The 8,859-nt window shown below is 44.3% G+C and overlaps 1 long non-coding RNA gene across 1 annotated transcript; it reads right to left on the bottom strand.

Moving 5' to 3' along the window:
• Positions 1–3,430: 3,430 nt before the first annotated feature.
• LOC135378727 (uncharacterized) lies at positions 3,431–7,944 on the bottom strand. Its single transcript, XR_010418560.1, has 3 exons — positions 7,760–7,944; positions 6,495–6,668; positions 3,431–3,606 (listed from the first exon to the last, which is right to left on the bottom strand). It is a non-coding gene; the product is annotated as an uncharacterized LOC135378727 (long non-coding RNA).
• Between the last annotated feature and the right edge of the window lie 915 nt (positions 7,945–8,859).

The raw sequence follows: 8,859 nt of genomic DNA, 5'->3' as shown, positions 1-8,859 counted from the left end.
GAAATCACCGTCGGACAGTCCCTACCACGTGGACAGCGCCACACTGAAGGTACTGTTGGAAATGATACTAACGCTGAACAACTTCGAATTTAATGGGCAACACTACGTCCAGATAAATGGCACAGCTATGGGCATAAAAATGGCCCCAAACTACGCGAACATCTTCATGGGTAAATTGGAAACATGTTTTCTGTCGCGGTGCCACATCAGACCATTTCTCTATAAGAGGTATATCGATGACATATTCATAATCTGGGACAACACTGAGAGTTCACTACTGGAATTCATTCGGGACTTCAACAACGCGCACCCCAGCATTAATTTCACCCACCACTATTCGACCACAACTACGAACTTTCTGGACGTCACAGTAACAGTCAGTGACCAATCACTGGAAACTAAGGTGTACCGAAAACCAACTGACAGTCAGCAATACTTACACTTTAATAGCTCACACCCCCGTCACTGCAAACTCTCTCTACCTTATAGTCAAGCATGCAGATACCGGCGTATCTGCACAGAGGACAGCGACCTCGAGCAAAACCTAGGTGATCTACGGCACGCATTCACCGATCGCAACTACCCTCCCGATGTCGTTAATGACGCAATTGAAAAAGCTCGGCGTTTAGGTCCCAACCAGCCCACAGCTTCCTCAAAAACCGATGAGTACTGCGCGCCGAGCTTAACTTTAACCTACAATCAAAATGTAGCTGGCATCGGATCCATTCTGAAACGCCATCTCAATATTCTGCACCAATCTGAACATCTTCGGGAAGTCTTCCCAGAGGCTCCCAAGATTGTTTATAGACGACCGCGAAACTTACGGGACGTACTGGTGAACTCAAAAGTCACGAGGGAACAAAAAGAATTCCTTGGCTGCAGGCCTTGCAAAAAACCCCGCTTCAAAATTTGTTCCCTCATGTGGTCAGCACGGGATGTTACCAGCACTACCACAAGCTTCAAATTCCATATCAATGGCAGTTTTGACTGTGGGACTCAAAACGTAATATACCTTCTACATTGCACCATATGCCAAGCTCAATACATTGGACAAACCTGCACATCATTCAGAATTCGCTTCAACAACCACAAGTCCCACACCAAAACAAAACCGGAACTCCCGCTGTCTAGGCATATGGCCCTTCCAGAACATGCGATTGAGAAACTCTCTATTGCCATATTACAATCCGGATTCAAGAGCGATAGGGATCGTGAAATGAAGGAATCATTTTTAATACATAAATTCAATCCGGCACTAAACGAACACCCGGGATCGCTGTCCACTGTGAAAAACAGGAAGAAATAATAACGCCTACAACACAACAAGAAGCTACACCCGTTTACGCGACGCAAACGAGTCCTTTCCACACAAATGCGTCTTTGGGAAAGACCCCCCCCCCCAAAAAAAAAAAAAACCACCCACGTGCGAAACACACTCGACAGGACTCCGCACACAGAATTTATGACCTCCCTTCGGCAACCTCAACGCACTGCGATTTCCCTTCCCCCACCACTGTCGAAGCACGCGAAAGTGAGTGTTTTCTGTTTGACCAACTCATTATATCTTTTCACTTGAAAAAGAACAGTCCACCGTTCGAAACGTCGTGTCTGTGTAATTTCAAAATGAATTAAATGAAGTCATCTGAAAATATTCCTTTGGTGGTGCTCTGTGCGAACTTATTTCTTCTGTGTATTAATACGGCGCCGTCTGAATCTTCAAGACCTTCGAGAATATATATATATATATATATATATATATATACAAGGGAAAAAATAGCAGGAGCTCTTTGGCTGCACGTATAGCATATGTTTGTAACTCAAACGTCGCCATGCCAGTACTGAACAGCTGTTTCGGCCTTGTTGGGCCTCATCAACAGTACGCAGGCAGGCAACGTTTGAGTGGATTGCGTCAGAAGGTCACGTAACACGTGATTCCTGCTGTCAGGGTGAGATAACTCACTGACTGTAAGCCCAGTACAAAGCCAGTGAAGTATACAAGGAAAAAATAGCAGGAGCTCTTTAGCTGCACGTATAGCATATGTTTGTAACTCAAACGTCGCCATGCCAGTACTGGACAGCTGTTTCGGCCTTGTTGGGCCTCATCAACAGTACGCAGGCAGGCAATGTTTGAGTGGATGGCGTCAATGGCGTGGTGGCAATTTGCACGAATGTATAATGTAGATACTATTTCACTGCAATAATAAACTATGCGAATAACTTAATTTCATCCCTCTGTCATCCCTCACGATATCACCTGCAATAGGGTAGAGTGTCCCCCTGGCGATGAAATTCCCCATTCATTATCGTGAAATTAAGCGTGAAAGTAGCGATGTTACTAGAAAGCGCAAGGTATGCATGTTAGACTAATATATGCGCTTTAACTGCGAGTCACTTGCCAGACAGCACACGAATGTATCAGTTGCACCCGATTCCACCACGAATTACATATCTAAGAACTTCATCTCCTCCCCCGTGTTCTGGATAGGCATTGTGCCCGAATAAGTCAGACCCTACATAACGAAATCGTACACCATATACCCCCATACTAGCGGGAAAGAAATAGGCAGCGTGCAGCAGGCTGATCACATGCTTGCTGTACCAAGATCAGTCCGTATTTTTTGATAAATCACTTCTTTGTCGGGTGACCGCGATCTAGCTGGTACTTAGAGGAGTCTGCTCTAAGCTTTCCTCTCTAGCGCCATGGCTTTGAGATTGAGTAGTAGAAATAAAAATTTAGTGCTGATTTAGCGGTAAATGCGAGAGAAATGCGTTAGCATGAAGCGCCTTTTCCGGTCCATACTTTGCTCTGGGTACCCACTCCCGGTCTAAACCCGACTTCCGGTTGTCCGCTTCCCGTCTATACTTGACTTCCGGTATCAACTTCCGGTCCGCATTCACTTCCCGTTCTCGATTTCCGGTCTCCCCTGACTTCTGGTTGTCCACTTCCAGTCGATACTTGACTTCTGACCATTGACCATTTAATTATCATTTAATTAGCCTCAATTACTTTCAATTACCCTTTAATTACATTTACTTGCTTTAATTACTGTCACTTTCTCTTTAATTGACGTCAGTTACCTTTAGTTACACTTAATTACCTCCGGTAACTCGCGGTTACCTTCGGTGATCTTCAATTTCACTTAATCTTTCTCTTAATTGCGTATATCTTACATTCGTTACCTTGAAACTCAGCTTTTTTTGCTTTAAATGCCCTTAATTACCCCTAATTACTTTTAATCCCTCTTACTCTTAATTGCCTTCAACTACTTCCATTTACATTTACCCTCTTATATCCCTTTACATGTCCACTTATACCTCTGTCTCGGCGAAGCTTCACCATCTCATACGCAGACACACACACACACACACATATACAGCTTTTTCTATTTTGACTCTCCCAACGCTAATGCATTAAAATGAAAGCGCGTAGTAGAATGGCAGCAATATTTGATGATAATAGCTCTGGTGATGTCAATGTGCAGATGAATGATGCGTCGACCGATAACCCCGTGTTCAAGGTCCTCCTCGTACGGCTCCTGCTTCTCAAGGATGTCCCACCTTGCTTGTTCATGCGATAGTTCAGGCTCCCGTGCTGTGCGTAATATTCTGGAATATAAGAACTTTTTGTACTGACCACGGCACTTCAAAGCTGGTTGGTTGCCTTTAATATGCAATGTAGGTGTTCTTGTTTTGTCCGTACCGCAGCTGGACTTTTATGGCCCTAGGTTTTATGTTTATGTTTTATGTTTTATGGTTTAAGGTTTTATTTTTTATTTTTTTTGAAAATCGGCGCTCAGAAATCACGTTTTATTTCAAAACCGGGTAAAACCGGGGGATATCTGTTGAAAAAGTAGACTTCGGGGTAGGAAATAAAAAGAGAACTTTTTTATTTCCTACCCCTTTTATTTCCTAGCACTTCTCGCATTTTAGATTGGCAGAAGTTGAGGAACAGCTGTGCTGCGTGTCCAATGGTTAGAGTCTTTCAGTGCCCTTATTGACGTCTGAATTAGCACAGCTCCAAGTTCATTTACGGGTTTTACCAGAAGTGACGATGATGCAAAACGGGGGATAAAAACCGGTTTTACCCGAAATCACAGGGCCCTTGCATGTGTCTCGCGCAAGCCAAAGCCTTTATAATAATCAAATGGCACGAAAGACAAAGATGGCACTAATGAAATCGGCTTGAGAAACGGGAAGGTAGACAGGTAATATAATCAAAACGACCATGAAAGTATTTCAGCTACACTTTTCATGTCGAGTTCAGCTTCAGGATTGCGTATATCTGGCAGAGGCGATACAACAGTACTTAGCGGGAAGGAGGTTGAAGTCATATCGGCAGTATTGCAGTTGCTTGGAGGACGGCGATCTGAAACTAGCTTCATGATTGTGTATGTCTCGCATAGGCACGTCCTGGGGACGTCTATATGATGCCATTGAATTCTTCGTATTGGGAGCTAAAGAAGAATCCAGATGCAACCAGAAGTGCAGAGCAGAAAGGAAATTTATTAGAGATACGAGATCGGCGTCCCTGAAGGCAGATAACTATTTTGTGCATCTTGATACAGACCGGTGATGGGGAAAGGGCTCGCCATTGTCGGCCTCAAAGCGGTGGGAAATGTCACGACTATCGCCCTTGGGGAATGTTCTAATCTTCTAAGGGAACTGTGCCGACATGTGTCTGAAAGCGTCTGAGGAAACCCCAGGGAAAACCCCAGACAGTACAGCTGGAACCGAGATTCGAACCCGGTTACGTCCCAGCCTCGACGTGACACAGCCAGCACGCTAACCACTGCGCCACGCGAACTGGCATTGATAATGACCGACGTATGCCTTGTAGCATCTAGACCGCTCCTTTCAAGGACGCGCAATGATACACTCTTAAAAATGAACTTCACCGCATAGCACGCTCCTAGCTAACCATCATCTCGAATGATATCATTATCTGCCCTGATTTGTTGAAAACGGGAGATGTACGCCTTTTTTGTGACAATTATAAACAGCATAAGTGTCACAGAAAAGGCGTACGCCTCCCGTTTTCAACAAATCTGGACCGATAACGATATCATTCGAGATGATGGTTGGCTAGGAGCGTTCTATGCGGTGAGGTTCATTTTTCAGAGTGTACAACCAGGGATTTGGGCAGGATTTAGACCTTGGCGGGAGGGGTGCTTGAATTTTGTGATGCAGCGTGACACTCGTAGCTGCTCGTGTTTTGGGATTTTTTTCGCTCTTTTTTTTTAGATTGCCTGGCCATTTTGAACCATGTTTTGGGAGACATTGCAAGTTCTTCGGGAGGCTATTGGACGGTGCTGGGAAAAAATCTGTTGCCCTTATCGAATCAGTTTACGTAGATCAAAATGAAAACAAAAACAAAATCAATAACAATCAATTACAACGAAGGTTATGTGAGCGCAATCCACACAGTGACGCATCCTATTTTTTTAAAGACAATAGCTTTTTTTTGCAGTTAATATTTCAGCACGACGTTCTGTTCTTTGATGACGTAAGCATCTGGACAATAATTGTTCTCTTGTCTTCGTATACAGTACGGTAAAATAAACACAGACCCCATGAATGACATTCCGCTAGATATGGCCGCGAAGCAACTGTGGCTATGAGCGGCGAACCTCACTTTTTGACAGAACTATGAAGTCCTCCACGGATAAGCGCAGACTCAACCAAAAGTATGCACGGTATCGCGACAGAAATAGTCGAAAAAACTTAGTAATAATTACACTCTAGGCCCGCCTGCTTGATTTTCGCAAAGAAGCGCGCGCAATGTGCGTCTAGAGGAGGAGGTGTCCCCGCCTTCATTAGTTTTGCCTTCTTTGTGATAAGACGGTTATTTAGCTTTCTTTTTGATAAGACGGTTGACACCAGCATCAAGGTCAACGCGTAGGTACGAAAGGACCACTTCCTCCTCTCCCAGCATCTTCCGTGCGCTCTTCTTTGCGACAATCAAGCGGGAGGGGCCAAAAGCAGAATTTTTACTATTTTTAGTCTATTTCTATTTAGTATATTTAGACAATGCTTTAGTTTATTTCTGTTGCGATACTGTGCATAGTTTTTGTTGGGTCTCTGGCTGTCCGTGGAGGACTTCATATCTGTGTAAAAAAGGGAGGTTCACTTGGCAATTTTCAATGTTCAATTTAAAAAAATAAATTTCCCTCAATTAAAAATTGTCCAAAGCTTTCCTAAATGACGGCAAAAGTTCCCCGAAGGCAATTACCGAAAGTTCCAAAATACTCCGGCGAGTACGTCGCCAGTTAGAATTTTTTGTTACTTTAGGTGAAACACCCTGTATCTGTAGCTGAAAAATTGACGAGACTGTCAGCAGAATGCGTATCAGGTTTTCCGAACACAAGATCAAGGTCAGGTGATGTTACAGAAGGAGCTGCAGAATCTCGAAAGGAACGATGCCCAGTCAATTACAAAATTAACAACAACAACAACAAAAAATGCTATTCTTTTATAGCACAGTAAGATTGACTTACATTTACACGTTTTCATGCATGTTTGATATGTGGCAAAATTATTGGCGTTTCCCCCACATCCTCCGTAGATGAATTTCAGGCAATCCAGAGATCTTGGATTGAAGTAGAACCTCGTGATGTTTGCCTTGCACGGGCCTTTAGACGGAGCCATGTAGCAGGCATTGGGACGATCCGCTATTGGCACAAAGAAAATGAGGGGTCAAATAATAGAAGCAGCAATAGCAATATAGGGACCGTGCAGCAAAGTTTCGGAGCCGAGAAAGAAGCCGCAAAGCGGTCGTGTAGCTGCCGCAAAGGAACGCCGACAAACGTGCCGCGGCCGTGTTTTGTTCGGGACAATCGTCCACATTTCGTTTGCTTCCCTTATCTGCTTTTACCTGAGTGGCAAGGAAGCCGGTAGGAAGGAAAAGGCGACGTAGGGAGCAACCGGACAGTTAAAATTGTCCCACTTGTGGTGTTGCCGCCACAGTGTTCGGCGCGCCGCCTGGACAAGAGCACGTCCCTGTACAGGGTGACACAACGAAGTCGGACCACACTTAGAGAAAAAGAAAAGAAAGAAAGAGACGAAGCATTTTGCGTTTTTTGAGCGTTTGCATTTTGCGAAGCGGCGAAACAACCTGGCCGACTTGAAGGGGAACTATGCCGACATTCGCCTTAAGCGTTTGCCGGAAAACACAACCCAGGCAAAACCTCGGACATCAGAGCCGGTGGAAGGATTTGAACCCGCTACCTCTCAGTCTTCACTACGACCTTGGTTACCACAAACGGACGGATGCAAGTAACAGATTAAAATTGCTCTTTCGTCTACACCGTGCCGAATCTTTTTATTGACGGAATAATGTGCTTTATATTACAACCACTTCTTTGGCGTGATTTTTAATAGAGCTTCGCAGAATTAGAGAACAAGAAGCTTCCTAGAGAGAGAGAGAGAGAAAAAACTAGACATGTGGGAATAGTAATCATAATCATAAAATACGAAGCGTATACGAAGTGAATATAATCGAATCAGTTATGTATACGGCATATGTACGGATATGCGGATACATACACATCATATGCTAACGGATCATCATGCGATGCAGCACTCACTTAGTTCCATACCACTATTCTGAAGCCTTTATGCTTAGGAGTGGAGCTCCGGAATTGTTGCAATACATTCGATTCGTAAGATACATTACTTCGATTTCAAGTTGGAATACAGAATTCGATTCGGAATTCGAAATCCGATTATACGCAAAGACCTAAAAAAAGACAGCGTGACTCACCTGAAACCAAGCAAATAGTAAGGGCCACGACAACGAATAGGTTCATGGTCACACGTTGCCTTCGAAGCGTTTAACTCCGGAAATCACTTGTGTGAGTGTCTCGTGCACTTGGGTTTTTCCACGGTATCTTTACCCTGCAACAAACCTTCAAACAATAGAGAGTTTTAATGCATGGGGAGGTGTTCATGATAACAGCTCCGAAAACATGATAAGCCAACCGTCTTATGTGGTATGTGTCTTATCAGTGCTTTTTAGTTTCGCGAGTTTGTTCAAGGCCTGCCACCTACCCGTCCGCCCCTCTTGCACTCGACTTTCAGTACATTTTGCAGCTTGGGCTTTCTTCGAAGCGGGTGGCATCACCATCGCGAAGTTTCGATTTCATGACTTCATTCATAGGCGCCGACTGCAAGGCCCCCCCGTCCCCGGAACATGAAGTGTGTGTGTGTGGGGGGGCACCGCTTATAGTTTTCAAAGGGGTAATGCCTTCAGTTGTGCACATGTTCACTGTGTACGTTATCTCTGTTTCTTTTTTTTTGTTCTTCCTTCCTCTTATTTCTATACCAGTTCTGCATACATCATAGGATCCCGCCAGAGTGTGTGATTCTTCAGCTTTAGTTTTGTGTCCTTCATTGTTCTTTTCCTTTCTTGCCTTCTTTTTGTTTCCTTTTGCTTTCTTTTTTCTTTGCCTCTTTTTTTTTTGAATAACAAGCCGACATTCATCTGGCTTACCTTTCCTTTCTTTTTTTTTCTTAATAAACAAAGCCCCCCCCCCCCCCCCCCCGCGAGAGTACTTACTCGCGGTGCGCCCTTGCCCACCCGGGAAAATGAAAACTCTCCGCCTCTGATTTCATTTATCGTATAGTTTTCGTAGAGTTCTTGGTGTGTGCTTAAACACGCTTAGAGCTGGACAAGCTAACCCGATGTTTCCTCTGGAATGAAACTTAACCTGTGAACTGACCGAATCAGCACAATGTGCTGAAAGCGCGAGTGCATATGGGGTGCCCGGGTAGAGCAGGCTTCGGGAGTCCTGGGAAATGGTAAGGGTCCTCCAATTCCGACTTCCTATCGATCTCTGTCAATCATATATGATCCATGTGATA

The sequence above is a fragment of the Ornithodoros turicata genome, chromosome 1, assembly GCF_037126465.1.
Source record: "Ornithodoros turicata isolate Travis chromosome 1, ASM3712646v1, whole genome shotgun sequence".
NCBI classification, from domain to species: domain Eukaryota; kingdom Metazoa; phylum Arthropoda; class Arachnida; order Ixodida; family Argasidae; genus Ornithodoros; species Ornithodoros turicata.
This window is presented reverse-complemented; position numbering and strand designations above follow the sequence as displayed.